Source organism: Myotis daubentonii, chromosome 2 (assembly GCF_963259705.1).
Source record: "Myotis daubentonii chromosome 2, mMyoDau2.1, whole genome shotgun sequence".
Taxonomy (NCBI): domain Eukaryota; kingdom Metazoa; phylum Chordata; class Mammalia; order Chiroptera; family Vespertilionidae; genus Myotis; species Myotis daubentonii.
This window is the reverse complement of record NC_081841.1, coordinates 6,565,611-6,577,719: the sequence shown is the minus strand read 5'-3', so window position 1 is coordinate 6,577,719 and position 12,109 is coordinate 6,565,611. Positions and strand designations below refer to the sequence as shown.

The following is a 12,109-nucleotide window of genomic DNA, read 5'->3' as shown; positions in this document are numbered from 1 at the left end:
TGGGCTGACTGGGATGAGCTGCGCTCCCACAGCGGGTGATCCTTGCAGGCCACACACGCCCATCAGTGCATGAATCCCGTGCACCAGGTCTCTAGTAGAGAAAATAAATGAAACAAAGAGCTATTTCTTTGAAAAGATTAATAAAATTAATAAACTTCCAGCAAGATGTGGAAAGAAAGAAAGAAAGAAAGAAAGAAAGAAAGAAGATGCAAATTACCAATATCAGAACAAAACAGGGGGTAGATATCTTTACAGACCTTACAGACCTCAAAAGGATAATAAATACTACAGACTACTCTACATACATAAATTTGGCAACTTAAATAAAATGTATTCATTTCTAGAAAAACACGACCTACCACAACTCATTCAATATGAAATTGATCATTTGACCCTGTAATCTTAAAACTCCTCCAAAAGAAGTCTCCAGACTCAGATGTTTCACCAGAGAATTCTACCAAATGTTTAACAAATGTTCATATCAAACCAACACAACCTCTTCCAGAAAAACAGAAGAGGGGGAAAACTTCCCTGTTCATTTTATGAAGCTGATATTATCCTGATACCAACATGAGACAGAGAACAAAAACAGAAAACTACAAACCAATTCTTTTCATGAATAGAGATGCAAATATCCTTAACTAAACATCCGCAAGTAAAATTCAGCAATATATGAACAGAATTATACACCATGACCAAGCGAGGTTTATTCCAGGGATGTGAAAATGGTTCAATATTTGAAAAGCAATCAATGTAATCCATTATACTAACATATAAAAGGAGAAAAATCACATGACCATGTCAATTGATAGAGAAAAAAACATTGGACAAAATCTGACCACATTCAAGGGGAAAAAAAAACTCTCTAAAGAATGTAGGAATAAAGGGGTAACTTCATTAACTTGATCGAGTATCTACAAAAACCCTACAGGAAGCATTATACTTAGTTATGAAAGACTAAATGTTTTCCCCCTAGGATTAGAAACAAGGCAAGAATATCTGCTCTGACATTCTTATTCAACATAATATTGGAAATTCTAACCTATGCAATAAGGCAAGAAAAATAAATAAAAGACATTCAGATCAGAAAGGAAAAAATAAAACTGTCCCTATTTACAAGTGATATGATCGTCTACATAGAAAATCTCAAGAAATGTACAAAAACAAAAATTCCTAGAACTAATAAGTGAGTTCAGCAAGGTGGCAGGATACAAGATAAATATACAAAAATCAACTGTATTTCCCTACCCTAGCATGAGTGCGTATGTTCATCAAAATTTAAAATACCACTTACAATCACTTTTTTTAAATGCTTATGTGTAGCCCTGTCCAGTGTGGCCCAGTTGGTTGGAGAATCATCCCGTGCACCAGGCAGTTGCAGGTTCGATTCTGGTCAAGGACACATGCCTGGTTGTAGGCATGCAGGAGGCAGCCAATCAATGTTGCACCCTCACATCAGTGTTTCTCTCTCTCTCTTCCTCTCCGTTCCTCTCTCTCTAAAAATTGATAAACTATTCTTTTAAAGAAGCTTAGGTCTGAGTCTAACAAAGCATAATATAGGACTTGCATACTGAAAAGTATAAAATGCTGATGAAAATAATCAAAGAAGATAAATAAATGGAGAAACATACATCAGAAGACTCGACATAGTCCAGATATCAATTCTCCCCAAATTGACACACAGACTTAATGCAATTTCTAAAAAAAAAAAAAAAAAAAAAAAAAAAAATGCCAAGAAGATTTTTTGTCGATATAGACAATATTATTCTAAAATTTAAGTAGAAAAGCAAAGGAACCAGAATCATTGAAACAATTTTTAAAAAGAACAAAATGAGAGGAAGCAGTCTACTTGATTTATTATAAAGCTTATGTACAAGGCATATAAAACATTATATACCTACAGCAATTAGCAGAGTGATTGACACATAGATTAGTGGAACACATTAGAGAACCCAGAAATTAACCACACAAATGTTCCTGACTAATGTTTTATAAGAATGCAAAAGTAATTCAGTGGAGGAAAGACAGACTTTTAAGCAAATGGTGTTGGAACAACTGGACATCCGTAAACCAAACAAAAACAGAAACAAACTTGACCTAAGCCTCACACCTCATACAAAACTCAATTCAAAATGGACCATGGGCCCTGACCGGTTTGGCTCAGTGAATAGAGCGTCGGCCTGAGGACTGAAGGGTCCTGGGTTCAATTCCAGTCAAGGGCATGTACCTTGGTTGTGGGCACATCCCCAGTAGGGGGTGTGCAGGAGGCAGCTGATCGATGTTTCACTCTCATCGATGTTTCTAACTCTCTATCCCTCTCCCTTCCTCTCTGTAAAAAAAAAAAAAAAAAAAAAAAAATCAATAAAATATATTTTTAAAAAATGGACCATGGGCTGAAATGTAAAATGTCAAAGTATAAAACTTTTAGAAAAAAACACAGGAGAAAAAATTTGGGATCAAGGGCTAGGCAAACTGTTCCCATACTTGACACCAAAACCATGACCCATAAAGGGAAAGATTGACAATTGGACTTCAATCAAAGTTTCAAACTTTTCCTTCAGGAAAAAGTTAAGATGATGAAAAGACGATAGACTGGGAGGAAATATTTGCAAACCAAGTATCTGACCAAGGACCAGTAGCCACAACATTTAATGAACTCTCAACCGTGTAAAAAAAAAAAAAAAAAAAGGAAAAAATCAATTAATCAATTAGAAAATGGGCAAACACATGAAGAGACCTTTCACCGAAGAGGAGATACAGATGGCAGATAAGCACTAGAAAATATGTTCAACACCATTAACCATTAGTTAAATGCAAATTAAATCATGCGATAGCATTTCACACCTATCAACACAGTTACAATAAAAGAGAGTGACAACATCAACTGTTGGCAGGGACGCAGGGACACGGGGTCATTCCTCCACGGCCGGCAGAAACATCGAGCGGCGCAGCCACTCTGGAAAGGAGTTTGGCAATTTCTTTTTAAAAATTAAAAGTGCAACTCCCGTGCATGCAGCCCAGCAATTGCATTCCGGGACGTTTATCCCAGAGAAATGAGGACTGCTCACAAACTCACCTGTGCAGGAATGTTTATAGCAACTTAATTCAGAACAGCCCCAAGCTGGGAACAGCCCAGATGTCCTTCAACGACGAGTGGCTAAACAAACGGTGGGGCATTCATGTGATGGAAAACTACTCAGTAATAAAAAGGAGTGACTATTGATCTACATACCAACCTGGATGGCTCTCCAGAGAATTAGGCTGAGTGACAGAAGTCAACCCCACAAGGCGACATGCTCCCTGATTCCATTCCTGTAACATTCGTGAAATGACAAAATTACAGAGGTGCAAAACAGGTTCGTGCTGGCGGGGGGCGGGGGGCGGGGGGGGGATGAAGGAGGGGGGAGGGCCTGAAGGGAAGTGGGGGTGGCTTTAAAGCGAGGGGTCCCTGTGGTGACGGCCACCTTGTATCTTGGCTGTGTCCGTGCTGATATCCTGGGTGTGATGCTGTGCTCTTGCTCTGCAAGATGTTTGCACTGGGGGAAACCAGGTAAAAGGGACATGGATCTCTGCACGTGAATCGACAATTATCTTAAAATCAAAAGACCCCGAGTCCAGACGTGGCCGGGGAGCCAGGGAGGCAGAACCACCCCATCACCTTTGAGGAAACTCAGAGAATGGGATGGAGCCAGGTGCCAAAGGCAAGCAAGTGTTTCAAATGTCAAAAAGAGGGAAATGTTGACACCAGAAAACAGACATGGAGAGCGGGACATAGCCCTGGCGGACTGCCAGGCTGGCGGGGACTGACGGTTGGAGAGGGCGAGGGTGGAGAGGGCTCGGGGGAATGTGTAAACCGCAGGAGCCAAGGCCGTCTCTAGGGAGCCGTCAAGGGGGCAGGACAACGTCCGGGCTTGCACAGGCCAGCGGGAACCCAGGGAGCGCGGGGACCCTCTGTGTGGAAACGTATAGCATGAGACCGTCACTCTCACGCCCAGCCGGTGTGGCTCAGTGGTTGAGCCTCGACCCATGAACCAGGAGGTCACAGTTTGATTCCTGGTCAGGGCACATGCCCGGGTTTCAAACTGGATCCCCAGTGTGGGGCGTGCAGGAGGCGCCGAACAGTGATTCTCTCTCATCATTGATGTTTCTCTCTCTTACTCCCTCTCCCTTCCTCTCTGAAATCAATAAAAATATGTTAAAAAAAGAAGAACATCACTCTCAGACATCCCTATATGAACATAAGGAACTGGCACCCCAACAGCCCAGCTCAGGGGTACACCTGATCGAATGAGTGCGATCTAATTGCGGGGATGGTTGGAAACCGTAGCCATGCACTGAGTGTGTTGGTGGATGCAGGACCACACACATGCTCTCCACTCGTCATCACCCCAAACTCCTGCGTCTGCAAGATGCTTCGTACCGAGGCCACAACTGTCCCTCTGTCCCCTCTGTCTCTGTTTCCCCTCAGCATTCCCCTTTCCCAATCTTTCCTCGGGTGCTAGAGCGAGGAAGGACCTCAGAGGGTGGTCTGATGCTGCCTTGAGCCCTGGGAGGTGGAAGGTGACATACCCCATTTACAAGCAGGGGTGCTGATGCTTACAGGGGAGCTGGCCCAGCCCATCACACACACAGCAGGCAGGACCCGGACCCGGGCAGCAGCTCTCCGCCAGCTTCACTCGGTCAGAACTGGAGGAAAGAGAGCCCGCTCTGCACACCGAGGATTGGTCATCAGAGTCCCCTGCCTCCTGCCTCTCTTCGTCCCCCAGCCACACCCGGTCAGTCACCATCACCCAGCAATGCAGGCGGAGAGCCTCCGGGGAGCCAGGCACCACTCTAGACCCTGGGGAGCAGCAGCGAACAAGCAGACACAGACACCTTCCCTTCCCAGCTACATTCACACCGGTCCCCTCCGGCATCCCGCCCTCCCGCCCCCATCCTCCGTCCGAGCCTCCTGGTCCCACACAGAGGGTCCCGTTGCCGGTGGGGGTCGGGAGGCCTGTGGGCTTGTGCCTCATATTCAGGGAAGACCTACTTTGCCTTTGCAGGTTATTTCCAAATAAGGAGCCACAAATAGTAGGTTGTGCCCTGGGCGCTGATTTGACCAAAGTCAAATACCTAAAGCACAGTACGACGTTCCTACTCCTATTTGGGTATTTCTTCATGCTGTCAATACAGCCAAAGGCCCAGCCAGACGGAAGTGTTCAGGCCCTTCTGGATCTGCATGGGGCCCAGGGTCACCCGCCCCCTCCCCACCTCCTCCGCCACGGCCACTGTTTCTCCCAGGCACTCTCGTCTGGGATGGGGAAGGAAAGAATCTTGCCAAGAGCAAGAGGGCTGGGGCTCAAGTCCTGGCCTCGCCAATTACTTTTGAGACTTTGAGTCAGCTTTGCAGCCTCAGTTTCCCCATCTGTAAAATGGGGACAGGGTGGTAGCCTCCAGGGTCCCTTTCAACAGTAACTCCGTGCTCTGCCTTACCAGACTTCAGCTCCCCGTGATCTGTGACCCCCCGCAACTCAACCCATGTCTCTCTATCCCCAGTGTGGGGCATGCAGGAGGCAGCAGGCCTTCCGGAAAGAGGTTCAGGGCACAGTTGGCATGAGGCAGGTGACCCCATCCTACAGTCTGGTCCGGGACCTGCCCGGGAGATTCACGACTGGCCAGGGGACATTACTGAGCTGACCCAGAACTTTCCCTTCCAAACACTCTGTGTTGTCCTCGCCTGGGAGCCTGCTGGAATGCAGAGTCCCAGGCCCCATCCCAGGCTGCTGGACCAGAATCTGCATTCTAACGAGATCCCCAGGGGATTCATTTGCACATTAGTACTTGAGAAGCCCTGCCTTTTAGCATAGAACCCAGTCCCCCTGCTCCGCCCAATCACATTGGCTCAATTAATCAACTCATCAGTCGGTAAAATGTTTAAGTAAATTCTAGCTCCTGCACCTCTCACTGCTGGGCCGCCCCCTGGGGACCAGTCCAGTATTCCCCAGAGAGCATCCAGGCAGCCGCTGGCTCCCACGCTTAGAGTCAGCACCCCCCTGGGCCAGACAGAGCTGGTGCCCATCTGCCCAAGGTGACCAACCTGTCCTGGCTGTGACCAAGTGACTCCCTCCGGGGAGGTCTAGCTACAATGAGCTAAGGTTTTTAAATACGTTTTTTAAATTGATTTCAGAGAGAGAGAGACAGAGATAGAAACATCAATGTTGAGACAGAATCATTGATTGATTGGCTGCCTCCTGCACTCCCCACACTGGGGATCAAGCCTGTAACCCGGGCATGTGCCCTGACCGGGAATCAAACCGTGACCTCCTGGATCATGGGTCGACGCTCAACCACTGAGCCACACCGGCCGGGCTGAGCTAAATGACTTTAACAGTGAGAACGCCAACGGATGTCTCAGATCCCAGCTCAGGCTCTTCCCCCTAACACACACGCACACACACACACACAGCCCTGGCCATGCCTCCCGTGAGTCAGAGGGTGACTCACAGGCACCTCCCGCCTCCCTGATCTTCATGGGGAGCCTGGGAAGGGGAGAAGGAGCAGAGGTGTCACAGCCAAACCTGAGAAAGTGACTTTGGACACAGCCGGGCAGGACACAGCATTGTCATGAGGTGGGTGACCCCATCCCACAGCTCTGGTCCAGGACCACCAGGGTCAGGGCCGGGGTCAGGGCTAGGACTCCAGGTGGCCTGCCCGTGCCAGCTTAGAAAGCAAAGCAAGGCAGGCCACCAGGTCAAGTTCTTCCCTCCGTCACGAGCCCCACGGGCCCGTGTGGAGGAAGTGCCTGGACACGGAGGGAGAAGGATGATACCAGGATGGGCACCGACCACGGCTGCCCAGTGAGTTCTTGGGGTGGGAGCCACTCAGACTGGCAGCCAACCATCACGACACCATGGGGCCCCACCCCACTCCACCTGACCTCATCCAGGGACACCATCCCCCCACGGGCAAGTGTGTAGACAAGGGAGGGAGTCACCGGGTTTCACAGACGAAGGGCCAGAATCTAGACCGAGGCAGGGACCACACAGGCTTGGGTGATCATGTTATCTGCCGCCCCCTCCTCGCCCCACCCCACCCTACCCCCACCCCACCCATCACTTCCTGAGCAGCCGGCAGCAGAGCGGTGGGCTGGGCGAACACGTGGCCTGCAGGCAGGACCCCTGGGAGGACCATGCCACCCCCGTGAGACCTGGGGCCCCCCTCAGTTACCCTGTTTGGATAACTTCCCACCATCACCGATAGTTCTGGGCATCTATTATACTATGACCCTAAGGGGCAGGGCTGGCCAGGGGCAGGGGGCTCCCGAGGAGAAACCTGTCCCACTTCCCCACTCAAAACCCCTCCATGTCCTGGTTCATCCTCTGGGCTGAACCCTGGACCCAGAGGGGAGCTGGGGCAGGTGAGCAGGGCCTGACCGGAGATGCCAGGGGATGTGGGAGTGAGCAGGGAGTCCCCTGGGTCTGGGAGCGTCTCCCTAGTGTTGCCCAACTGCTTCCCAGGCCCGACAGGTGGCCGGGGGACAGGGCTGGGGAAAGGCCCCAGGCAGCAGCCCCCACACCCGTGCTTTCCGCCTTGATTAGCGGAAACATTCCTACATCTGTCACGGCAAGACAGCCCGCTCCCCATCGTCAATCACCCGGGAAACGCAAACACATTCTGGCTGCACCCAGACTTTCTTTCCATAAAGTCACAGGCAGCCGCAGGGCACCCCACCCCCACCCCAGAGCCAAGGGGACAGGTGTGTGGGAGAAGCCCCCCCAGACTCCAGCGTCTGCGGCAGCCGGGGAAGGTCTGAGTCACAGCTCTCCCTTCCCTCCTTACACACACACACACACACACACACACACACACACACACACGCACACAACACAGAGCTGCCAGCAAAACAAGGATGCACTCGGCCACGCCCACAGACAGCTGTGCACACAGACACTCAGACACACAGACCACTGACCACAAACCCACAGAGAAGGGGGGGCAGCACAACGCCACTCAGCTGAGCTCCTGGAGGGCAGAGATCTCAGCTCCCCGTATCTGGCACACAGTAGGTGGGCAGTGAGCAGCCCTTTGATACTCCTCTCCAGTGTTGTAGCCATTTCTTCTATCCGCTTCCATTGCCCTCGCCCCCTACTAGGACATGAGGTCATATGGACAGCAACTTTCTCCTATTCACAGCTGTATCCCAGCACCCAGCACAGGGCTTGGCACATAGTAGGTGCTCAATAAACACCCACAGTCCTGCCATCCCCACCCTCACCCCCCAATCCAGCCGCCCACAGAGCTGCCTGCTTCCCCAGGAGAGCAGAGAGCTGTGACCACACATCCTTCCAGAGCCAGGTGCACCAGCCCCTCCCCCACCTGGCTCCGAGTCGCCACCATCTGACCCACACAACCCTCTGTCCTCAACTCCCCAGCCCATCCCCCACACTCTCCTATGATATGGCCCTGCCCACCCCCTCCTGGCCCTGGCCATCCTCACCTCCCTGCAGGCCTGACCCACCTGTTGCAGGCCAGCCTGCCTCAAGGTCAGGTTCACCTCTACACCCTCCTTCAAGGCGTCCTCCCCAGCCACCTCAGGCCAGGTCTGTCCCCCTCCAGGCTGCGAGCTTCCCAGGACCTGTGCGGGGAACAGGACACCTCAGTGGCTGACGTGGTGACCGGAGCTTCCTGCTCTCCCAGTGCCCCTGCCTGCCACGCTCTGTGCGGCACAGCGGGCGTGCAGGACTGGGGTACTGGCCTCAGCTCCCAGCTGCCTGGGGCAGGCTCCCCGATGCCTGGACAGGGGCCTTGGCCATGGGACTTGCTCTGGCCAAAGGGATAAGACGTGAGCAAAAGTCAGAAACGTGTTTGACAACTGTCCCCTTATGGTCCTGCCTTTCGCCAAGAGAAGCCCAGAGAGCCACCGGCCCAAACAGGGTGAGGGGCAGCAGATCTGGACCCCACCCAGAGCCTGGAACCCAGTCCAGTCGACCCTCAGACCGGGAAGGGAGAGAGGAGTGAGTGCCCCATGCTCCCTGCCACTGAGCTTGTGGTGTTAGTGTGGCTAGTGGCGGGGCGAGGTGGGGTGCCTGAGCCATGGAGCTCCCTGCAGCTGCTGGGCTCCGGGGCTGTGGCCAGAGGCTGAGCCCTCGGGTCCCGTTCCTTCACCCGTCCAACCGCCTCCAGGGCCAGAGGCAGCCAGACCTTTCCCGGAACAGACTGTGTCTCAGGCACAGAGACCTCGCCGCCCCCCGCTCCTGATTGAGGACAATCCTGGGAAGACGCTTGAAGGGATTCAGAGGAGAAAAGCTGAGCCGTCTTTTCCCCCCAATTTTTTATTGTGGGAAAACACATGTAACATGAAGTTTACCATCTTAGCTATTTTGAGGCATGCAGTTCCCTGGTTCTCAGTCATTCATATTGCTGTGCAGCCATCACCACATCCAGCCCAGAACTCTTCTCATCTTGCAAAGCTGAAACTCTGTCCCCATTAAACACTAACTCCCCCTCCCCCAGCCCTGGTAACCGCCATTCTTTCTGTCTCTGTGAATTTGACTCCACCCAGTACCTCATTTAAAGGGGATCATACAGGTGTTTTGACTGGCTTGTTTCACTAAGCATAGTGTCCCCAAGGCTCATCCATGCTTAGCATGTGTCAGACTCTCCTTCCTCTTTGAGGCTGACCACTAACTACTCCACCGTGTGTAGAGATCGCACTTTGCGTGTCCATTCGTCCCTCGGTGGACACGGGGGCTGCTTCCACCGCTTGGCTGGTGTGCAGAAAGCTGCTGCGAACCTGGTACCCGTATCTCCTTGGAGCCTCTGCTTCCTTCCGGCTCCTCTGTGTGTGTCCAGGAGTGGGACTGCGGGACCATGTGGGGTTCCAGCTTTTTGAGGAGCCATCAGACTGCTTTCCACAGAGGCTGCACAGGGGCCGTTCACAGTGAACCTGAGTTTGACCTTGAAGGTGACCCTTGGCGTGTAGATGTGGGGAAAGGCCCTGCACACGGGGATGGAGGGAGAAGGTGCAGCCTGAGCAGCAGGCTGCGGGGGAAGAGGCTGGGATGGGGCCAGGGCAGAGGGCTTTGCGCATCTTAATGGTGGATGTGACCCTCATCTGGGGACAGGAGCCCCAGAAGGTTTTATTTTGTTTGTTTGTTTTTAAGATTTCAACTTTTTATTTATTTATTTTAAAAAATATATTTTTTATTGATTTCAGAGAGGAAGGGAGAGGAAGGGAGAGACAGAAACATCAATGATGAGAGAGAATCTTTGATCAGCTGTGGATTGAGCTCCCAACTCGGGCACTGCCGTGACCAGAATTGTAAGTTGATGCTCAACCACTGAGCTGTGCCAGCCGGGCAACATTTCAACTTAAATAAATATATCTCGTTGATTTGAGAGAGATCATCGGCTGCCTCCCAACTGGGCATCAAATCCGCAACCTGGGTAGGTACCCTGACCAGGAATCGAACCCACGACGTTTCAGTGTATGGGATGACACTCAACCAACTGAGCCATCAGGGCCACAGGTTTTGAGCAAATGAATGACTGGACCCAGAAAGCTACCGGGCACTGAGAGTGAAGCAGACAGCGGCAGAGGGTTTGGGGGGCTGGGAAGCCCAAGAGGAGGCTCTGGCTGGTTGAAGCAAGAGCGAGTGGAGCTATGAAACCAAGGCCACGAAAGGAAGAAGAAAGAGCAGTGAGGATGGAGCCAGGCCAACAGGGCAGGGACCAGCGTGCAGCCAGTGAGGCACTTGCCGCGGGCACACAGGTTTAAATAAAGATATTTACATTTTATTTAAATGAAAGAAGTGACAGGTTCAAGATCAGGGAGGGGCGGGAGAGGCATTGCGCCAGTGCAGGGCTGGAGCCGGCTTTAATTGAAATTTGAGGCTTGGCTCATGGCAGAATGTTTGCATTAACGTGTATCTGAAGAAACATCGGCGTTGGGGGTGTAGCTCAGTGGTAGAGCACGTGCTTCGCATGTACGAGGTCCCTGGTTCAATCCCTGGCACCTCCATTTTTCCTTCCGCCAACCCCTTTTCTCATGTGTTTCCTGTTCGTAGGAAAAGGGAGCCTAATGGATTACTTTTGTTGTTCTCCCACTCCCTGGGGCTTGGCAACTTCCAGCTCAGGGCACTGGCAAAAGGAAGGTAAGAGGGAGGAGGAAGGAAAAAAATGCATTAAAATATTACTTATCTTGCCTTAGCCATTTTGGCTCCGTGGATTGAGCATCGGCCTGTGGACCAAAGGCAACCAATTGATGTTTTCTTTCACATCGATATTTCTCTCTCTCTTTCCTCTCTCTAAAAATCAATGGGAAAATACCCTCAGGTTAGGATATATATATACTAGTGGTCCGGTGCACAAAATTCGTGCACATTAAAAGGGAATTAATTAGAGGAAATGTTTTAATATTGCTATTTGCCCTTTCTCTATAATAGAAGTGTCAGAGATGAAAGAAAATTAGTAAAATGTATATGAAAATATTCCTCCTGTCAGAGTCTGGGGCACACCGCGGGACCCAGAGTCAAGTCCCCACCCACCTGCATGCACCTCAAAATTGCACGAGACCCAGAACCGGCTGGCCCCACCCACCTCAAGCCCCGCCAGGTGGAGAGTGCGGCCTGAGGTCCCCCATCAAACCCCACCAGGCGGGGGGCACAGCCTTAGTCTCCCACCCCAGCCTGGCGCCACGCAGCCTCAGGTCCCTGATGATCGCTTGTTACGGCTCATTACAGGAACCCCGCCTCCGCTGTGGGCGCAGCCATCTTGTGATGGTGTGATGGAGTGAGGGTCCATTTGCATATTGCCTTTTTATTATATAGGCTATTACATATCCTGATCGCTGAGTTTTTGGTGCCCCTGGAACTTCACTCCAGAGGTGAGCACCTCATTCACCCACCCTAGTCCTGGGCTGAGGGACAGATCCATATGGTCATCCAAGGGCATTCACTGGGGGGCCAGTGATGTGCCTGCAACTGCACAGGGATCGGGGGTCCAATAATAAGGGAAGTGGTCATAGTTCTCTGTCCTCAGGTTTACGGCCACGTAGAGATAATAAATCCGAGGGGAGAGCCCGGGCAGGTGGTCTCCCCTGTGCTAGCCTGGAGGGAATGAAAGAGTG

General features: G+C 51.3%; 1 non-coding gene across 1 annotated transcript; it reads left to right on the top strand.

Annotated features, from left to right (window-relative positions):
- The first annotated feature begins 10,930 nt into the window (after window positions 1-10,930).
- Window positions 10,931-11,002, top strand: TRNAA-CGC (transfer RNA alanine (anticodon CGC)). Its single transcript has one exon. It is a non-coding gene; the product is annotated as a tRNA-Ala (tRNA).
- The last annotated feature ends 1,107 nt before the right edge of the window (window positions 11,003-12,109 follow it).